Below are 20,815 nucleotides of genomic sequence, written 5' to 3'. Positions count from 1 at the left end.
GGCTAAAACTTAGTGGAGGAAAGTGCAGTGCACCAAAACATAAGCTGACACAATCATGGAGAATGCGCCAGCATATATGCTCTTCTATCTATATTTTGCAAACCTGCTCTTGTCCCCTCCAGCTGCTCTATGTAGATTTAACGTCTGGCAAGGTGCATAACCCACTGACAAGCAGGAACACTCCTGCATGAGTTTTCTCTCTCACTAGCTGGATGATACACAATCATTTGCATGCGCTCCACTTCCGACACACCACCCACCCAACCACCCAGTCACCAGAGCCACCCACAAGCCAACTGGCTCCGTGATTTAATTTGCACAGTGTAGTCATCCAGGCAGCATGTCCTTCTCAATGGAAGGATCTCTGGTTCCATGGAATCTTCCGCATTGGAATGCTGCGGAACAAAAAGGATTTAAATATTCAGCTTGCTAGCATTCAATGTACCTGCGGCTTGGCTCTAGCACATGGGTCTTCATCCTGTGGCCCTCCAGCTGCTGTGAAACTACACATCCCAGCATGCCCTGCCACAGTTTTGCTATTAAGGTATGCTAAAACTGAGGCAGGGCATGCTGGGATGTGTAGTTCCACAGCAGCTGGAGGGTCGCAGGTTGAAGACCCATGTTTTAGCATGCCTGTTCTATGATGCATGTTCCATGATGTCACAATCAGCTTGGAATGGGGTGTCTAGCAGGCATTTGCTGACAGCCACTTGAGGGAGACACACATCAGGAGATGCAGCATATCGGAGGTCTTCGATGCCTTTCCAGCAAATGCACACCACCTGCTGCTGGTCTGGACACAAAACAATGCCCACAATCGAAGTCCCAAAATGCCCAACTACAGGATTCATGTAAGTAGTGAATTTAGGAATGAATTTAGAAGTAGGAAATTAAGTTAGTTCACAAGTACATTCAAATTCAGATCTAAAGACTAAACACAAAACACAAAATAAGACTCCACAGAGCAATTATCAGGTGTCTTTATCAATTGTTGCATTTAAAAAATCAAGCAATTAGGGAACACAATGTTGCGACAATGTAACCCTATTTGCAAAATAGTACTAAATAAGTTTGTCGATGTAAGACATTTGCAAAGGCGCAAACAAAACACGCTGGAAAATGCAACTGAATCTGTTTTTGGAGGTTAGAAAAGATGCAGGATCAAGTAGCTCCATGGGTAGGGTGTTTGATTAGAATTCAACAGGTTATAGGTTTGAATCCTGGGTATGATAGTTTGAGGTGTTATTTAATAAAGCATGTTTATATATTATTCACACATGGCTTACTTGTACAAATGGCATGTCACCAGTTAGTGCTGACTGCTGATATGCCATTTGCACTAAAACAAATTAAAATGGTAAAAGTTATTGTACTTTAAGTAAAAATAAAAGCTAAAATATCAATCCCAGTTTTGGATTACTTTAATGAACAAAAAAAAAATGCATATAGCAAAGGATAGTTTCAATCTGCCTACCTCTGGGTTATGGACCCAGCATGCTTCCATTACAGTACTCTGCTGCACATGTAAGTGCAAGAGATCCTGAAGCACTCACTCATCATGGGAAAGTACCAATGTGTTTCTTCATTGGTTGATGGAAGAAACATCTTACAAAAACTCTCCACATTATTGACTTTTTAAAATGTTTCTAGGAATCGTTCTAGATGAATGCTTATTAGCCTTTGTCAGTATGGACTTTTACAAAGTGTTGCTGTGGCGCAATCAGTTACTGTGTAAGGCTATTAACCAAAAGGTTGGTGGTTCAATCCCACCCAGGGACGTAATTGACCTTGTTATCAGATTTTGGTGATCTTTATGTAGACAAGTGAAAATTTCAAACCCCCTCTTATGGTGTAGGGTACCTGGCCTTCTCTGATGTAATCAGAGTTAGATTTGATTCAGTGATTTTATAAAAACAGCTAGGAAGCACAATTTAGCAGTGGGTTGCAGAGAAAAAGAAATATGCTGGCAAAAAAATCCAATTGAGTGATTAAACAGCTTTTCATTTTCTGGCTTTATTTTTATGCTAACAAATTTGTTCTCTGAAAAGTGTCCACAAAGCCAAGTTTCTGATTAACACATTTGTAGGGATGGTTTTTAACCTATTACTAAATTAAACTTGCTTCATTGGAAAGGCAGCAAGATGCATCCTCATTTCAATATCTACTGAAATAATACAGGTTGACACCAGGAAACATTAACGCCACTGCATCCTTTGTGCTTTCTCATGTGGAAGTCTGTTTAATGTGAAAACAAGGTGATATCTAATTAGCACACAGGTAAGGAATTAAGAAAATCTTTATTTAAGGGTGAAGATGTTTCTCACAAAATCGTTGCCCCAATGCATCATTGAAATTCAAGCTGGAAAGATGATTTTTATATATCACTTGTACATTTTGTATTGCTCTTCTGGTGACAATGTAGTTTGTTTTTGTCAATTACCATTTTAATAATTGGGTAAAGAAAATTAAGTGGATTTTTGAAAGAAAACAATACTGTCAATATACTATTAAAACAAATGAAAATGGTAAAAGTTATTGTACTTTAAGTAAAAATAAAAGAGCAAAAATATCAATCCCAGTTTTGGATTACTTTAATTAACAAAAAAAAAACGCATATAGCAGAGGATAGTTTCAATCTGCCTACCTCTGGGCTATGGACCCAGCATGCTTCCATTACAGTACTCTGCTGCACATGTAATTGCAAGAGATCCTGAAGCACTCACTCATCATGGGAAAGTACCAATGTGTTTCTTCATTGGTTGATGGAAGAAACATCTTACAAAAACTCTCCAGATTATTGACTATTTAAAGTTTTTCTAGGAAACGTTCTAGATGAATGCTTATTAGCCTTTGTCAGTATGTACTTTTGCAAAGTGTCGCTGTGGCGCAATCAGTTAGTGTGTACAGCTATTAACCAAAAGGTTGGTGGTTCAATCCCACCCAGGGATGTAATTGACCTTGTTATCAGATTTTGGTGATCTTTAAGTAGACAAGTCAAAATTTCAAAAACCCATGTTATGGTGTAGGGTACCTGGCCTTCTCTGATGTAATCAGAGTTAGATTTGATTCAGTGATTTTATAAAAACAGCTAGGAAGCACAATTTAGCAGTGGTTTGCAGAGAAAAAGAAATATGCTGACAAAAAAATCAAATTGAGTGATTAAACAGCTCTTCATTTTCTGGCTTTATTTTTATGCTAACAAATTTGTTCTCTGAAAAGTGTCCACAAAGCCAAGTATCTGATTAACATCTTTGTAGGGATGGTTTTTCACCTATTACTAAATTAAACTTGCTTCATTGGAAAGGCAGCAAGATGCATCCTCATTTCAATATCTACTGAAATAATACAGGTTGACACCAGGAAACATTAACGCCACTGCATCCTTGCTGCTTTCTCATGTGGACGTCTGTTTAATGTGAAAACAAGGTGATATCTAATTAGCACACAGGTAAGGAATTAAGAAAATCTTTATTTAAGGGTGAAGATGTTTCTCACAAAATCGTTGCCCCAATGCATCATTGAAATTCAAGCTGGAAAGATGATTTTAATATATCACTTGTACATTTTGTATTGCTCTTCTGGTGACAATGTAGTTTGTTTTTGTCAATTACCATTTTAATAATAGGGTAAAGAAAATTAAGTGGATTTTTGAAAGAAAACAATACTGTCAATATACTATTAAAACAAATTAAAATGGTAAAAGTTATTGTACTTTAAGTAAAAATAAAAGAGCAAAAATATCAATCCCAGTTTTGGATTACTTTAATTAACAAAAAAAAAATGCATATAGCAGAGGATAGTTTCAATCTGCCTACCTCTGGGTTAAGGGGCCCAGCATGCTTCCATTGCAGTACTCTGCTACACATGTAAGTGCAAGAGATCCTGAAGCACTCACTCATCATGGGAAAGTACCAATGCGTTTCTTCATTGGTTGATGGAAGAAACATCTTACAAAAACTCTCCAGATTATTGACTTTTTAAAGTTTTCTAGGAAACGTTCTAGATGAATGCTTATTAACCTTTGTCAGTATGTACTTTTGCAAAGTGTCTCGGTGGTGCAATCGGTTAGTGTGTTTGGTTATTAACCAAAGGGTTGGTGGTTCAATCCCACCCAGGGATGTTATTGACCTTGTCATCAGATTTTGGTGATCTTTAAGTAGACAAGTCAAAATTTCAAACCCCCTCTTATGGTGTAGGGTACCTGGCCTTCTCTGATGTAATCAGAGTTAGATTTGATTAAGTGATTTTATAAAAGAACAGCTAGGAAGCACAACTTAGCAGTGGGTTGCAGAGAAAAAGAAATACGCTTGCAGAAAAATCCAATTGAGTGATTAAACAGCTCTTCATTTTCTGGCTTTATTTTTATGCTAACTAATTTGTTCTCTGAAAAGTGTCCACAAAGCCAAGTATCTGATTAACACCTTTGTAGGGATGGTTTTTCACCTATTACTAAATTAAACTTGCTTCATTGGAAAGGCAGCAAGTGATGTCATCCAAGCAGTGGGTCAAAGTTGGCTTCAACCCTCGTCTGCTTATGAAAAGAGAAAAGGGATATGCAGGGCATGGCGGCCTTTTGCGACGCTTGGATGACCCCTAGTTCGCATTAAACACCCCCACCCTCCTTCGGTGTGGGGCTCATGTTGGCCATGCCCCAGCCCCTGAAGCATTCAAGCTGATTTCTTGCAGCAGCTGGGTACTGTAACAGCTCCAGAGCTGCTCTGTAAGGCAAGTAAAAGGGTGTGGGCCCTGCAGCACTACCTGTAGTTTGCATTGTGCATTGGAAGGCACAAAGTAAGCAGACGGGAGGAGAAGTCAGGATAGTGCACAAGGTTATAGAAGGGAGGGGCTCAAGAAAAGAGAAGTGGAAACAGACAGCATACTAGGCTGGAGAGAGACCTGAGACAAAGAGATCTGAATTATACGAGAGCCGTCCAGGGGAAACACAAATTATGCAGTCAAGTTTCCCACATTTGGGGAAATCGCAAGGGGCAGCACACCCAGAGTGCAATGGGTGAGCCTTGCCCTGGGAGAAGCACCTTCATGATCATAGTATCTCACCTGGCAGGTTAGTAGGAGTTGGGCTAGAGCTGGGGAGGGTCGCTGCTCGGGCACTACCTTTCAAGTGAAGGAGATCCAACTGAGGCAGCACAAGGGAACTCTCAAAAGAAGAACAAGGCTAGAGGAAGATCTGAGACAAAGAAATCTGACTTTACCATAGCTGACCAGAGGAAAGTACAAACACAGTCCACCACTACCACAAATAATGCAGTCGAGTTTCCCACATTTGGGGAAATCACAGGGGTCAGCATACCCAGAATGCAATGAATGAACCTCACCCTGGGAAAACAATCTTCATGACAATAGTATCTCCTATGCAAAATAAGTATGATTTGGGATAGGGCTGGGGAGGGCCGCTGCTCAGGCACATCTCTGTCAAGTAAAGGAGATTCAACTGAGGCAGCACAAGGGAACTCTCATCTGGGGACAACAACTGCAGGGAGAACACATATTTTCAGATGAACATGGGGTGGCAGAAGGCTGCCTAATACTGAAGCACCCCCAAACAACAAACCAAATGCAACAACTAGTGCAAGCATTCCTGGGGGATGGCCTGCAGCAGATGGATTTGAATATGGTGATGTCATCCAAGCAGTGGGTCAAAGGTGGCTTCAACCCTTGTCTGCATATGAAAAGAGAAAAGGAGCGTGCAGGGCATGGAGGCCTTTTGTGGTGCTTGGATGACCCCTAGTTGGCATTAAGCACCCCCACCCTCCTTCGGTGTGGGGCTCATGTTGGCCATTCCCCAGCCCCTGAAGCATTCAAGCTGATTTCTTGCAGCAGCTGGGCACTGTAACAGCTCCAGAGCTGCTCTGTAAAGCAAGTAAAAGGGTGTGGGCCCTGCAGCACTACCCGTAGTTTGCATTGTGCATTGGGAGGCACAAAGTAAGCAGACGGGAGGAGAAGTCAGGATAGTGCACAAGGGTATAGAAGGGAGGGGCTCAAGAAAAAAGAAGTGGAACCAGACAGCAAACTAGGCTGGAGAGAGACCTGAGACAAAGAGATCTGAATTACATGAGAGCCGACCAGGGAAAACTCAAATTATGCAGTCAAGTTTCCCACATTTGGGGAAATCGCAGGGGCAGCACACCCAGAGTGCAATGGGTGAGCCTTGCCCTGGGAGAAGCAACTTCATGATCATAGTATCTCACCTGGCAGGTAAGTAGGAGTTGGGCTAGAGCTGGGGAGGGTCGCTGCTCGGGCACCCCCCTGTCAAGTGAAGGAGATCCAACTGAGGCAGCACAAGGGAACTCTCGAAAGAAGAACAAGGCTAGAGGAAGATCTGAGACAAAGAAATCTGAATTTTACCAGAGCTGACCAGAGGAAAGCACAAACACAGTCCCCCACTACCACAAATAATGCAGTCGAGTTTCCCACATTTGGGGAAATCACAGGGGTCAGCATACCCAGAATGCAATGAATGAACCTAACCCTGGGAGAACAATCTTCATGACCATGGTATCTCCTATGCAAAATAAGTATGATTTGGGATAGGGCTGGGGAGGGCCGTTGCTCAGGCACATCTCTGTCAAGTAAGTTGCATTTGATTTGTTGTTTGGGGGTGCTTCAGTATTAGGCAGCCTTCTGCCCTACCATGTTCATCTGAAAATATGTGTTCTCCCTGCAGTTGTTGTCCCCAGATGAGAGTTCCCTTGTGCTGCCTCAGTTGAATCTCCTTTTGGAGAAGACCTCAATAAGATTGTAGCTGATCTGGCTACTGCTAAAACAGCTTGCCTACCTAGTATGACTCCTACCACGCAGAAGGCTAAAAGTACTTTTCTTGGCCCTTTCATCCTCCAGGTAAAGCGTACCCAAGGTCAGGCATACCCAAAGCAAGCTCATGTTTCCAGACCTGCCAAGCCCAGACTGAAGCAATCCTGGGCTGCCCATCAGCCTGCTTCCAAAACGGACAAGCCTGCCGCATGACGGTGCAGGCCTCCCTCTGGGGGATCCCAGGGTGGGGGGCCCGACTTCTAGGTTTGGCAAAGAAAGGTATAATTCTAAGCTAGAGAATTCTGTTTGGAGCTCACCTTGTACTTTGTGAAGAAATAATCAGCATTGTGGCTGAGCAGATACATGTAGTGTGTGGCTGCAAACTGCATGGATCTGCTGCGTTGTAATGCTGATTCTTTTTTTTTGCAAAGTACCAATAGCTTCATATAATGTTCACAATTTTTATGCAGGATCAAATAGCTCAATAGGTAGGGTGTTTGATTAGAATTCAACAGGTTATAGGTTTGAATCCTGGGTATGGTAGTTTGAGATGTGTTATTTAATAAAGTATGTTGTTTTGACTGCCGGCATCCTATCACCTGGGATATCATACTAAATAAATGGAGTTGATCAAATTTTTTTTTTTTAACTAGGGACAATTTCCAGATACTTCCCTTTATAACTGAGATTGCCCCCTGGAACTTCACATCAGTTGACAACTATGCATGAGTGGGCAGTGCTTGCCCTGGATCTGTCCACCCATTTATGTGCCGCCATAAAATAAAGCATGACTAACAGTTATCCTGGGCGTACACTACACAATTATCTGTCAGGCTATCTATCCAGTCTGGATGGTTGGAATGAAAATCTGGTAATGTATAGGAGCAAATGTCAATTAACCATTTGCTCCCAAACACTAGAAAAGTGGTCAAAAATGGTCATTACACAAATTGGTTAAACCCAAAATTTAACCAATTTGTTTAGGGGACCATTTTTGTCCATTTTTTAGTGTTTGAGAGTAAATCGTTGATGGTCATTTGCTCACATAGATAACCGGATTTCTATTCCAACCAGCCAGTGTTGGAGAGATGGTCTGCCAGATTACATAATGCATACCAGAGCCATAACTAGACTTTTTGGTGCCCTGTGACAGAGAATTATATGCCCTCCCCCCCATTTTTGCAATATGGACAAAAGGCGCATGCCTTGTGGGGAAGGGGCATAACAAGATTGGTCTCAGAGAAAGCACATGAGATATGAAGATATATCTAGTATACTTGACACTCAATGGTTTGTGGTATTGCAGGGGTGCCCTCCTTAAATGCATATACAGTCACACATGGCATGTTTGTGTAAATGGCATATCAGCAGTCAGCACTAACTGGTGACATGCCATTTGTACAAGTAAGCCATGTGTGACTAATATATAAACATACTTTATTAAATAACACCTCAAACTATCATACCCAGGATTCAAACCTAAAACCTGTTAAATTCTAATCAAACACCCTACCCATTGAGCTACTTGATCCTGCATCTATTCTAACCTCCAAAAACAGATTCAGTTGCATTTTCCAGCGTGTTTTGTTTGCGCCTTTGCAAATGTCTTACATCGACAAACTTATTTAGTACTATTTTGCAAATAGGGTTACATTGTCGCAACATTGTGTTCCCTAATTGCTTGATTTTTTAAATGCAAAAATTGATAAAGACACCTGATAATTGCTCTGTGGAGTCTTCTTTTGTGTCTACTTCTTATCTACATTTAATTCCCTACCTATAATCAAGGCATTTTTAAATGCTGGGTGCTGCCAGGACGTGAGGCCTACCTAGTCTTTAGATCTGAATTTGAATGTACTTGTGAACTAACTTAATTTCCTACTTCTAAATTCATTCCTAAATTCACTACTTACATTAATCCTGTAGTTGGGCATTTTGAGCCTTCAATTGTGGGCATTGTTTTGTGTCCAGACCAGCAGCTGGTGGTGTGCATTTGCTGGAAAGGCATCGAAGACCTCCGATATGCTGCATCTCCTGATGTGTGTCTGCCTCAAGTGGCTGTCAGCAAATGCATGCTAGACACCCCATTCCAAGCTGATTGTGACATCACGGAACATGCATCATAGAACAGGCATGCTAGAACATGGGTCTTCAACCTGCGACCCTCCAGCTGCTGTGGAACTACATATCCCAGCATGCCCTGCCTCAGTTTTAGCATACCTTAAAAGCAAAACTGTGGCAGGGCATGCTGGGATGTGTAGTTTCACAGCAGCTGGAGGGCCACAGGATGAAGACCCATGTGCTAGAACCAAACCGCAGGTACATTGAATGCTAGCAAGCTGAATGTTTAAATCCTTTTTGTTCCGCAGCATTCCAATGCGGAAGATTCCATGGAACCAGAGATTATTCCATTGAGAAGGACATGCTGCCTGGATGACTGCACTGTGCAAATTAAATCACGGAGCCAGTTGGCTTGTGGGTGGCTCTGGTGACTGGGTGGTTGGGTGGGCGGTGTGTCGGAGGTGGAGCACATGCAAATGAATGTGTATCATCCAGCTAGTGAGAGAGAAAACTCATGTAGGAGTGTGCCTGCTTGTCAGTGAGTTATGCACCTTGCCAGACGTCAAATCTACATGGAGCAACTGGAGGGGACAAGAGCAGGTTTGGAAAATATAGACAGAAGAGCATATATGCTGGCGCATTCTCCATGATTGTGTCAGCTTATGTTTTGGTGCACTGCACTTTCCTCCACTAAGTTTTAGCCATTTTGTTTAAACGCAAGTGTAGTTGCTTCTCGCTCTTTTGGCTGTGATATTGTATTGTGGTTGAAGAGTCTGCTGGAGGGATTGTTTTCTTCATTGGCGAGAGACTGAAGATATTCCAGGATGGAAGGCTTGGGAACACTATCCGTTTTTCAGTTGTGGAAGAGTTGAAAGACCGGATTGGACTACATTCTATAGTAAAGGGTATCTTTGTATTTATTAATCCTCCCTTTATATGTGTCTGTCTTTTAATAAAGCTTTGGGCTTGTGATTCCGTCACCCTCTTACACTCCACACCCATAGCCTTATTAACTATTGTATTGTTTAAATGTATAGTGCAGTTCATGATTTATAGTGTAGGCTGACCTGTGCTGTAGTTCTTGAACTGTACTATACCGACAGCATTTGTATTGTGTTTTGGCTGTGCTGCAACACAGTACTTATGTGTGTAATGTTTATGTATGTTTTTTTGCTTCTTTATGTCAATAAAGACTGCTTTTTCAATCCAATATCTGAAAACAATCAATGTTTATCTTTGATGGCAATAGAAGTGGTATGATATTTGCTGCTTTTGAAAGGCAATATCTGATATGTCCCCTATCTGGGAACCATATATTAAATGGCTTTTCAGAAAAGGGAGATGGGAGAAGAGCTTTCAGTACTTGTAGGACCGATGCACATTTCCTATTCTAGCCTCCAAAAACAGATTCAGTTGCATTTTCCAGCGTGTTTTGGATGCGCCTTTGCAAATGTCTTACATCGACAAACTTATTTAGTACTATTTTGCAAATAGGGTTACATTGTTGCAACCTAATTGCTTGATTTTTTAAATGCAACAATTGATAAAAACACCTGATAACTGCTCTGCGGAGTCTTATTTTGTGTCTACTTCTTATCTACATTTAATTCCGTACCTCTAATCAAGGCATTTTTAAATGCTGGCGGCTGCCAGGACGTGAGGCCTACCTAGACTTTAGATCTGAATTTGAATGTACTTGTGAACTAACTTAATTTCCTACTTCTAAATTCATTCCTAAATTCACTACTTACATGAATCCTGTAGTTGGGCATTTTGGGACTTCGATTGTGGGCATTGTTTTGTGTCCAGACCAGCAGCAGGTGGTGTGCATTTGCTGGAAAGGCATCGAAGACCTCCGATATGCTGCATCTCCTGATGTGTGTCTCCCTCAAGTGGCTGTCAGCAAATGCCTGCTAGACACCCCATTCCAAGCTGATTGTGACATCACGGAACATGCATCATAGAACAGGCATGCTAAAACATGGGTCTTCAACCTGCGACCCTCCAGCTGCTGTGGAACTACACATCCCAGCATGCCCTGCCTCAGTTTTAGCATACCTTATAGCAAAACATAAACATTACACACATAAGTACAGTGTTGCAGCACAGCCAAAACACAATACAAATGCTGACGGTATAGTACAGTTCCAGAACTACAGCACAGGCCAGCCTACACTATAAATCATGAACTGCACTATACATTTAAACTATACAATAATACAACAGTTAATAAGGCTATGGGTGTGGAGTGTAAGAGGGTGAGGGATTCACAAAACCGAAGCTTTATTGTAACACAGACACATATAAGGGGAGGGTCAATAAATAGAAAGATATCCTTTACTATAGAATGTAGTCCAATCCGACCTCTGTGCTCTTCCACAACTGAAAAACAGATAGTGTTCCCAAGCCTTCCATCCTGGAATATCTTTGGTCTTTCGCCAATGAAGAAAACAATCCCTCCCTCCAGCAGACCCTTCAACCACGATACAAGATCACAGCCAAAAGGCGGAGAAGCAACTACACTTGAGCTTAACAAAAATGGCTAAAACTTAGTGGAGGAAAGTGCAGTGCACCAAAACATAAGCTGACACAATCATGGAGAATGCGCCAGCATATATGCTCTTCTATCTATATTTTGCAAACCTGCTCTTGTCCCCTCCAGCTGCTCTATGTAGATTTAACGTCTGGCAAGGTGCATAACCCACTGACAAGCAGGCACACTCCTGCATGAGTTTTCTCTCTCACTAGCTGGATGATACACAATCATTTGCATGCGCTCCACTTCCGACACACCACCCACCCAACCACCCAGTCACCAGAGCCACCCACAAGCCAACTGGCTCCGTGATTTAATTTGCACAGTGTAGTCATCCAGGCAGCATGTCCTTCTCAATGGAAGGATCTCTGGTTCCATGGAATCTTCCGCATTGGAATGCTGCGGAACAAAAAGGATTTAAATATTCAGCTTGCTAGCATTCAATGTACCTGCAGCTTGGCTCTAGCACATGGGTCTTCATCCTGTGGCCCTCCAGCTGCTGTGAAACTACACATCCCAGCATGCCCTGCCACAGTTTTGCTATTAAGGTATGCTAAAACTGAGGCAGGGCATGCTGGGATGTGTAGTTCCACAGCAGCTGGAGGGTCGCAGGTTGAAGACCCATGTTTTAGCATGCCTGTTCTATGATGCATGTTCCATGATGTCACAATCAGCTTGGAATGGGGTGTCTAGCAGGCATTTGCTGACAGCCACTTGAGGGAGACACACATCAGGAGATGCAGCATATCGGAGGTCTTCGATGCCTTTCCAGCAAATGCACACCACCTGCTGCTGGTCTGGACACAAAACAATGCCCACAATCGAAGTCCCAAAATGCCCAACTACAGGATTCATGTAAGTAGTGAATTTAGGAATGAATTTAGAAGTAGGAAATTAAGTTAGTTCACAAGTACATTCAAATTCAGATCTAAAGACTAAACACAAAACACAAAATAAGACTCCACAGAGCAATTATCAGGTGTCTTTATCAATTGTTGCATTTAAAAAATCAAGCAATTAGGGAACACAATGTTGCGACAATGTAACCCTATTTGCAAAATAGTACTAAATAAGTTTGTCGATGTAAGACATTTGCAAAGGCGCAAACAAAACACGCTGGAAAATGCAACTGAATCTGTTTTTGGAGGTTAGAAAAGATGCAGGATCAAGTAGCTCCATGGGTAGGGTGTTTGATTAGAATTCAACAGGTTATAGGTTTGAATCCAGGGTATGATAGTTTGAGGTGTTATTTAATAAAGTATGTTTATATATTAGTCACACATGGCTTACTTGTACAAATGGCATGTCACCAGTTAGTGCTGACTGCTGATATGCCTTTTGCACTAAAACAAATTAAAATGGTAAAAGTTATTGTACTTTAAGTAAAAATAAAAGCTAAAATATCAATCCCAGTTTTGGATTACTTTAATGAACAAAAAAAAATGCATATAGCAAAGGATAGTTTCAATCTGCCTACCTCTGGGTTATGGGCCCAGCATGCTTCCATTGCAGTACTCTGCTGCACATGTAAGTGCAAGAGATCCTGAAGCACTCACTCATCATGCGAAAGTACCAATGTGTTTCTTCATTGGTTGCTGGAAGAAACATCTTACAAAAACTCTCCAGATTATTGACTTTTTAAAGTTTTTCTAGGAAACGTTCTAGATGAATGCTTATTAATCTTTGTCAGTATGTACTTTTTGCAAAGTGTCTCTGTGGCGCAATCGGTTAGTGTGTTCAGCTATTAATCAAAAGGTTGGTGGTTCAATCCCACCCAGGGACGTAGTTGACCTTGTAATCAGATTTTGGTGATATTTAAGTAGACAAGTCAAAATTGCAAACCCCCTCTTATGGTGTAGGGTACCTGGCCTTCTCTGATGTAATCAGAGTTAGATTTGATTAAGTGATTTTATAAAAAAAACAGCTAGGAAGCACAATTTAGCAGTGGGTTGCAGAGAAAAAGAAAAATGCTGGCAGAAAAATCCAATTGAGTGATTAAACAGCTCTTCATTTTCTGGGTTTATTTTTATGATAACAAATTTGTTCTCTGAAAAGTGTCCACAAAGCCAAGTATCTGATTAACATCTTTGTAGGGATGTTTTTTCACCTATTACTAAATTAAACTTGCTTCATTGGAAAGGCAGCAAGATGCATCCTCATTTCAATATCTACGGAAATAATACAGGTTGACACCAGGAAACATTAATGCCACTGCATCTTTGCTGTTTTCTCATGTGGAAGTCTGTTTAATGTGAAAACAAGGTGATATCTAATTAGCATACAGGTAAGGAATTAAGAAAATCTTTATTTAAGGGTGAAGATGTTTCTCACAAAATCGTTGCCCCAATGCATCATTGAAATTCAAGCTGGAAAGATGATTTTAATATATCACTTGTACATTTTGTATTGCTCTTCTGGTGACAATGTAGTTTGTTTTTGTCAATTACCATTTTAATAATCGGGTAAAGAAAATTAATTGGATTTTTGAAAGAAAACAATACTGTCAATATACTATTAAAACAAATTAAAATGGTAAAAGTTATTGTACTTTAAGTAAAAATAAAAGAGCAAAAATATCAATCCCAGTTTTGGATTAATTTAATTAACAAAAAAAAATGCATATAGCAGAGGATAGTTTCAATCTGCCTACCTCTGGGTTATGGACCCAGCATGCTTCCATTACAGTACTCTGCTGCACATGTAAGTGCAAGAGATCCTGAAGCACTCACTCATCATGGGAAAGTACCAATGTGTTTCTTCATTGGTTGATGGAAGAAACATCTTACAAAAACTCTCCACATTATTGACTTTTTAAAATGTTTCTAGGAATCGTTCTAGATGAATGCTTATTAGCCTTTGTCAGTATGTACTTTTGCAAAGTGTCGCTGTGGCGCAATCAGTTAGTGTGTAAGGCTATTAACCAAAAGGTTGGTGGTTCAATCCCACCCAGGGACTTAATTGACCTTGTTATCAGATTTTGGTGATCTTTAAGTAGACAAGTCAAAATTTCAAACCCCCTGTTATGGTGTAGGGTACCTGGCCTTCTCTGATGTAATCAGAGTTAGATTTGATTCAGTGATTTTATAAAAACAGCTAGGAAGCACAATTTAGCAGTGGGTTGCAGAGAAAAAGAAATATGCTGGCAGAAAAATCCAATTGAGTGATTAAACAGCTCTTCATTTTCTGGCTTTATTTTTATGCTAACTAATTTGTTCTCTGAAAAGTGTCCACAAAGCCAAGTATCTGATTAACATATTTGTAGGGATGGTTTTTCACCTATTACTAAATTAAACTTGCTTCATTGGAAAGGCAGCAAGATGCATCCTCATTTCAATATCTACTGAAATAATACAGGTTGACACCAGGAAACATTAACGCCACTGCATCCTTGCTGCTTTCTCATGTGGAAGTCTGTTTAATGTGAAAACAAGGTGATATCTAATTAGCACACAGGTAAGGAATTAAGAAAATCTTTATTTAAGGGTGAAGATGTTTCTCACAAAATCGTTGCCCCAATGCATCATTGAAATTCAAGCTGGAAAGATGATTTTAATATATCACTTGTACATTTTGTATTGCTCTTCTGGTGACAATGTAGTTTGTTTTTGTCAATTACCATTTTAATAATAGGGTAAAGAAAATTAAGTGGATTTTTGAAAGAAAACAATACTGTCAATATACTATTAAAACAAATTAAAATGGTAAAAGTTATTGTACTTTAAGTAAAAATAAAAGAGCAAAAATATCAATCCCAGTTTTGGATTAATTTAATTAACAAAAAAAAATGCATATAGCAGAGGATAGTTTCAATCTGCCTACCTCTGGGTTATGGACCCAGCATGCTTCCATTACAGTACTCTGCTGCACATGTAAGTGCAAGAGATCCTGAAGCACTCACTCATCATGGGAAAGTACCAATGTGTTTCTTCATTGGTTGATGGAAGAAACATCTTACAAAAACTCTCCACATTATTGACTTTTTAAAATGTTTCTAGGAATCGTTCTAGATGAATGCTTATTAGCCTTTGTCAGTATGTACTTTTGCAAAGTGTCGCTGTGGCGCAATCAGTTAGTGTGTAAGGCTATTAACCAAAAGGTTGGTGGTTCAATCCCACCCAGGGACTTAATTGACCTTGTTATCAGATTTTGGTGATCTTTAAGTAGACAAGTCAAAATTTCAAACCCCCTGTTATGGTGTAGGGTACCTGGCCTTCTCTGATGTAATCAGAGTTAGATTTGATTCAGTGATTTTATAAAAACAGCTAGGAAGCACAATTTAGCAGTGGGTTGCAGAGAAAAAGAAATATGCTTGCAGAAAAATCCAATTGAGTGATTAAACAGCTCTTCATTTTCTGGCTTTATTTTTATGCTAACTAATTTGTTCTCTGAAAAGTGTCCACAAAGCCAAGTATCTGATTAACATATTTGTAGGGATGGTTTTTCACCTATTACTAAATTAAACTTGCTTCATTGGAAAGGCAGCAAGATGCATCCTCATTTCAATATCTACTGAAATAATACAGGTTGACACCAGGAAACATTAACGCCACTGCATCCTTGCTGCTTTCTCATGTGGAAGTCTGTTTAATGTGAAAACAAGGTGATATCTAATTAGCACACAGGTAAGGAATTAAGAAAATCTTTATTTAAGGGTGAAGATGTTTCTCACAAAATCGTTGCCCCAATGCATCATTGAAATTCAAGCTGGAAAGATGATTTTAATATATCACTTGTACATTTTGTATTGCTCTTCTGGTGACAATGTAGTTTGTTTTTGTCAATTACCATTTTAATAATAGGGTAAAGAAAATTAAGTGGATTTTTGAAAGAAAACAATACTGTCAATATACTATTAAAACAAATTAAAATGGTAAAAGTTATTGTACTTTAAGTAAAAATAAAAGCTAAAATATCAATCCCAGTTTTGGATTACTTTAATGAACAAAAAAAAAATGTATATAGCAAAGGATAGTTTCAATCTGCCTACCTCTGGGTTATGGGCCCAGCATGCTTCCATTGCAGTACTCTGCTGCACATGTAAGTGCAAGAGATCCTGAAGCACTCACTCATCATGCGAAAGTACCAATGTGTTTCTTCATTGGTTGCTGGAAGAAACATCTTACAAAAACTCTCCAGATGATTGACTTTTTAAAGTTTTTCTAGGAAACGTTCTAGATGAATGCTTATTAGTCTTTGTCATTATGGACTTTTTGCAAAGTGTCTCTGTGGCGCAATCGGTTAGTGTGTTCAGCTATTAGTCAAAAGGTTGGTGGTTCAATCCCACCCAGGGACGTAATTGACCTTGTGATCAGATTTTGGTGATATTTAAGTAGACAAGTCAAAATTGCAAACCCCCTCTTATGGTGTAGGGTACCTGGCCTTCTCTGATGTAATCAGAGTTAGATTTGATTAAGTGATTTTATAAAAAATCAGCTAGGAAGCACAATTTAGCAGTGGGTTGCAGAGAAAAAGAAAAATGCTGGCAGAAAAATCCAATTGAGTGATTAAACAGCTCTTCATTTTCTGGCTTTATTTTTATGATAACAAATTTGTTCTCTGAAAAGTGTCCACAAAGCCAAGTATCTGATTAACATCTTTGTAGGGATGGTTTTTCACCTATTACTAAATTAAACTTGCTTCATTGGAAAGGCAGCAAGATGCATCCTCATTTCAATATCTACTGAAATAATACAGGTTGACACCAGGAAACATTAACGCCACTGCATCCTTGCTGCTTTCTCATGTGGAAGTCTGTTTAATGTGAAAACAAGGTGATATCTAATTAGCACACAGGTAAGGAATTAAGAAAATCTTTATTTAAGGGTGAAGATGTTTCTCACAAAATCGTTGCCCCAATGCATCATTGAAATTCAAGCTGGAAAGATGATTTTAATATATCACTTGTACATTTTGTATTGCTCTTCTGGTGACAATGTAGTTTGTTTTTGTCAATTACCATTTTAATAATAGGGTAAAGAAAATTAAGTGGATTTTTGAAAGAAAACAATACTGTCAATATACTATTAAAACAAATTAAAATGGTAAAAGTTATTGTACTTTAAGTAAAAATAAAAGAGCAAAAATATCAATCCCAGTTTTGGATTAATTTAATTAACAAAAAAAAATGCATATAGCAGAGGATAGTTTCAATCTGCCTACCTCTGGGTTATGGACCCAGCATGCTTCCATTACAGTACTCTGCTGCACATGTAAGTGCAAGAGATCCTGAAGCACTCACTCATCATGGGAAAGTACCAATGTGTTTCTTCATTGGTTGATGGAAGAAACATCTTACAAAAACTCTCCACATTATTGACTTTTTAAAATGTTTCTAGGAATCGTTCTAGATGAATGCTTATTAGCCTTTGTCAGTATGTACTTTTGCAAAGTGTCGCTGTGGCGCAATCAGTTAGTGTGTAAGGCTATTAACCAAAAGGTTGGTGGTTCAATCCCACCCAGGGACTTAATTGACCTTGTTATCAGATTTTGGTGATCTTTAAGTAGACAAGTCAAAATTTCAAACCCCCTGTTATGGTGTAGGGTACCTGGCCTTCTCTGATGTAATCAGAGTTAGATTTGATTCAGTGATTTTATAAAAACAGCTAGGAAGCACAATTTAGCAGTGGGTTGCAGAGAAAAAGAAATATGCTTGCAGAAAAATCCAATTGAGTGATTAAACAGCTCTTCATTTTCTGGCTTTATTTTTATGCTAACTAATTTGTTCTCTGAAAAGTGTCCACAAAGCCAAGTATCTGATTAACATATTTGTAGGGATGGTTTTTCACCTATTACTAAATTAAACTTGCTTCATTGGAAAGGCAGCAAGATGCATCCTCATTTCAATATCTACTGAAATAATACAGGTTGACACCAGGAAACATTAACGCCACTGCATCCTTGCTGCTTTCTCATGTGGAAGTCTGTTTAATGTGAAAACAAGGTGATATCTAATTAGCACACAGGTAAGGAATTAAGAAAATCTTTATTTAAGGGTGAAGATGTTTCTCACAAAATCGTTGCCCCAATGCATCATTGAAATTCAAGCTGGAAAGATGATTTTAATATATCACTTGTACATTTTGTATTGCTCTTCTGGTGACAATGTAGTTTGTTTTTGTCAATTACCATTTTAATAATAGGGTAAAGAAAATTAAGTGGATTTTTGAAAGAAAACAATACTGTCAATATACTATTAAAACAAATTAAAATGGTAAAAGTTATTGTACTTTAAGTAAAAATAAAAGCTAAAATATCAATCCCAGTTTTGGATTACTTTAATGAACAAAAAAAAATGTATATAGCAAAGGATAGTTTCAATCTGCCTACCTCTGGGTTATGGGCCCAGCATGCTTCCATTGCAGTACTCTGCTGCACATGTAAGTGCAAGAGATCCTGAAGCACTCACTCATCATGCGAAAGTACCAATGTGTTTCTTCATTGGTTGCTGGAAGAAACATCTTACAAAAACTCTCCAGATTATTGACTTTTTAAAGTTTTTCTAGGAAACGTTCTAGATGAATGCTTATTAGTCTTTGTCATTATGGACTTTTTGCAAAGTGTCTCTGTGGCGCAATCGGTTAGTGTGTTCAGCTATTAGTCAAAAGGTTGGTGGTTCAATCCCACCCAGGGACGTAATTGACCTTGTGATCAGATTTTGGTGATATTTAAGTAGACAAGTCAAAATTGCAAACCCCCTCTTATGGTGTAGGGTACCTGGCCTTCTCTGATGTAATCAGAGTTAGATTTGATTAAGTGATTTTATAAAAAATCAGCTAGGAAGCACAATTTAGCAGTGGGTTGCAGAGAAAAAGAAAAATGCTGGCAGAAAAATCCAATTGAGTGATTAAACAGCTCTTCATTTTCTGGCTTTATTTTTATGATAACAAATTTGTTCTCTGAAAAGTGTCCACAAAGCCAAGTATCTGATTAACATCTTTGTAGGGATGGTTTTTCACCTATTACTAAATTAAACTTGCTTCATTGGAAAGGCAGCAAGATGCATCCTCATTTCAATATCTATGGAAATAATACAGGTTGACACCAGGAAACATTAACGCCACTGCATCTTTGCTGTTTTCTCATGTGGAAGTCTGTTTAATGTGAAAACAAGGTGATATCTAATTAGCACACAGGTAAGGAATTAAGAAAATCTTTATTTAAGGGTGAAGATGTTTCTCACAAAATCGTTGCCCCAATGCATCATTGAAATTCAAGCTGGAAAGATGATTTTAATATATCACTTGTACATTTTGTATTGCTCTTCTGGTGACAATGTAGTTTGTTTTTGTCAATTACCATTTTAATAATCGGGTAAAGAAAATTAATTGGATTTTTGAAAGAAAACAATACTGTCAATATACTATTAAAACAAATTAAAATGGTAAAAGTTATTGTACTTTAAGTAAAAATAAAAGAGCAAAAATATCAATCCCAGTTTTGGATTACTTTAATTAACAAAAAAAATGCATATAGCAGAGGATAGTTTCAATCTGCCTACCTCTGGGTTATGGACCCAGCATGCTTCCATTACAGTACTCTGCTGCACATGTAAGTGCAAGAGATCCTGAAGCACTCACTCATCATGGGAAAGTACCAATGTGTTTCTTCATTGGTTGATGGAAGAAACATCTTACAAAAACTCTCCACATTATTGACTTTTTAAAATGTTTCTAGGAATCGTTCTAGATGAATGCTTATTAGCCTTTGTCAGTATATAGTTTTGCAAAGTGTCGCTGTGGCGCAATCAGTTAGTGTGTAAGGCTATTAACCAAAAGGTTGGTGGTTCAATCCCACCCAGGGACTTAATTGACCTTGTTATCAGATTTTGGTGATCTTTAAGTAGACAAGTCAAAATTTCAAACCCCCTGTTATGGTGTAGGGTACCTGGCCTTCTCTGATGTAATCAGAGTTAGATTTGATTCAGTGATTTTATAAAAACAGCTAGGAAGCACAATTTAGCAGTGGGTTGCAGAGAAAAAGAAATATGCTGGCAGAAAAATCCAATTGAGTGATTAAACAGCTCTTCATTTTCTGGCTTTATTTTTATGCTAACTAATTTGTTCTCTGAAAAGTGTCCACAAAGCCAAGTATCTGATTAACATATTTGTAGTGATGGTTTTTCACCTATTACTAAATTAAACTTGCTTCATTGGAAAGGCAGCAAGATGCATCCTCATTTCAATATCTACTGAAATAATACAGGTTGACACCAGGAAACATTAACGCCACTGCATCCTTGCTGCTTTCTCATGTGGAAGTCTGTTTAATGTGAAAACAAGGTGATATCTAATTAGCACACAGGTAAGGAATTAAGAAAATCTTTATTTAAGGGTGAAGATGCTTCTCACAAAATCGTTGCCCCAATGCATCATTGAAATTCAAGCTGGAAAGATGATTTTAATATATCACTTGTACATTTTGTATTGCTCTTCTGGTGACAATGTAGTT

General features: G+C 39.0%; 4 non-coding genes across 4 annotated transcripts; all 4 read right to left on the bottom strand.

Annotated features, from left to right (window-relative positions):
* Positions 1 to 4,909: 4,909 nt before the first annotated feature.
* Positions 4,910 to 5,073, bottom strand: LOC135041139 (U1 spliceosomal RNA). The gene has a single exon (XR_010234857.1). It is a non-coding gene; the product is annotated as a U1 spliceosomal RNA (small nuclear RNA).
* A 150-nt stretch (positions 5,074 to 5,223) lies between these two features.
* On the bottom strand, positions 5,224 to 5,387 carry LOC135041125 (U1 spliceosomal RNA). Its single transcript, XR_010234845.1, has one exon. It is a non-coding gene; the product is annotated as a U1 spliceosomal RNA (small nuclear RNA).
* Positions 5,388 to 6,061: 674 nt separating this feature from the next.
* Positions 6,062 to 6,224, bottom strand: LOC135041161 (U1 spliceosomal RNA). Its single transcript, XR_010234879.1, has one exon. It is a non-coding gene; the product is annotated as a U1 spliceosomal RNA (small nuclear RNA).
* A 152-nt stretch (positions 6,225 to 6,376) lies between these two features.
* LOC135041121 (U1 spliceosomal RNA) lies at positions 6,377 to 6,540 on the bottom strand. Its single transcript, XR_010234841.1, has one exon. It is a non-coding gene; the product is annotated as a U1 spliceosomal RNA (small nuclear RNA).
* Positions 6,541 to 20,815: the final 14,275 nt, after the last annotated feature.

The sequence above is a fragment of the Pseudophryne corroboree genome, unplaced genomic scaffold, assembly GCF_028390025.1.
Source record: "Pseudophryne corroboree isolate aPseCor3 unplaced genomic scaffold, aPseCor3.hap2 scaffold_792, whole genome shotgun sequence".
NCBI lineage: Eukaryota > Metazoa > Chordata > Amphibia > Anura > Myobatrachidae > Pseudophryne > Pseudophryne corroboree.
Note: the sequence above shows the minus strand (reverse complement) of the source record. Positions and strands in the feature narration are given on the sequence as shown.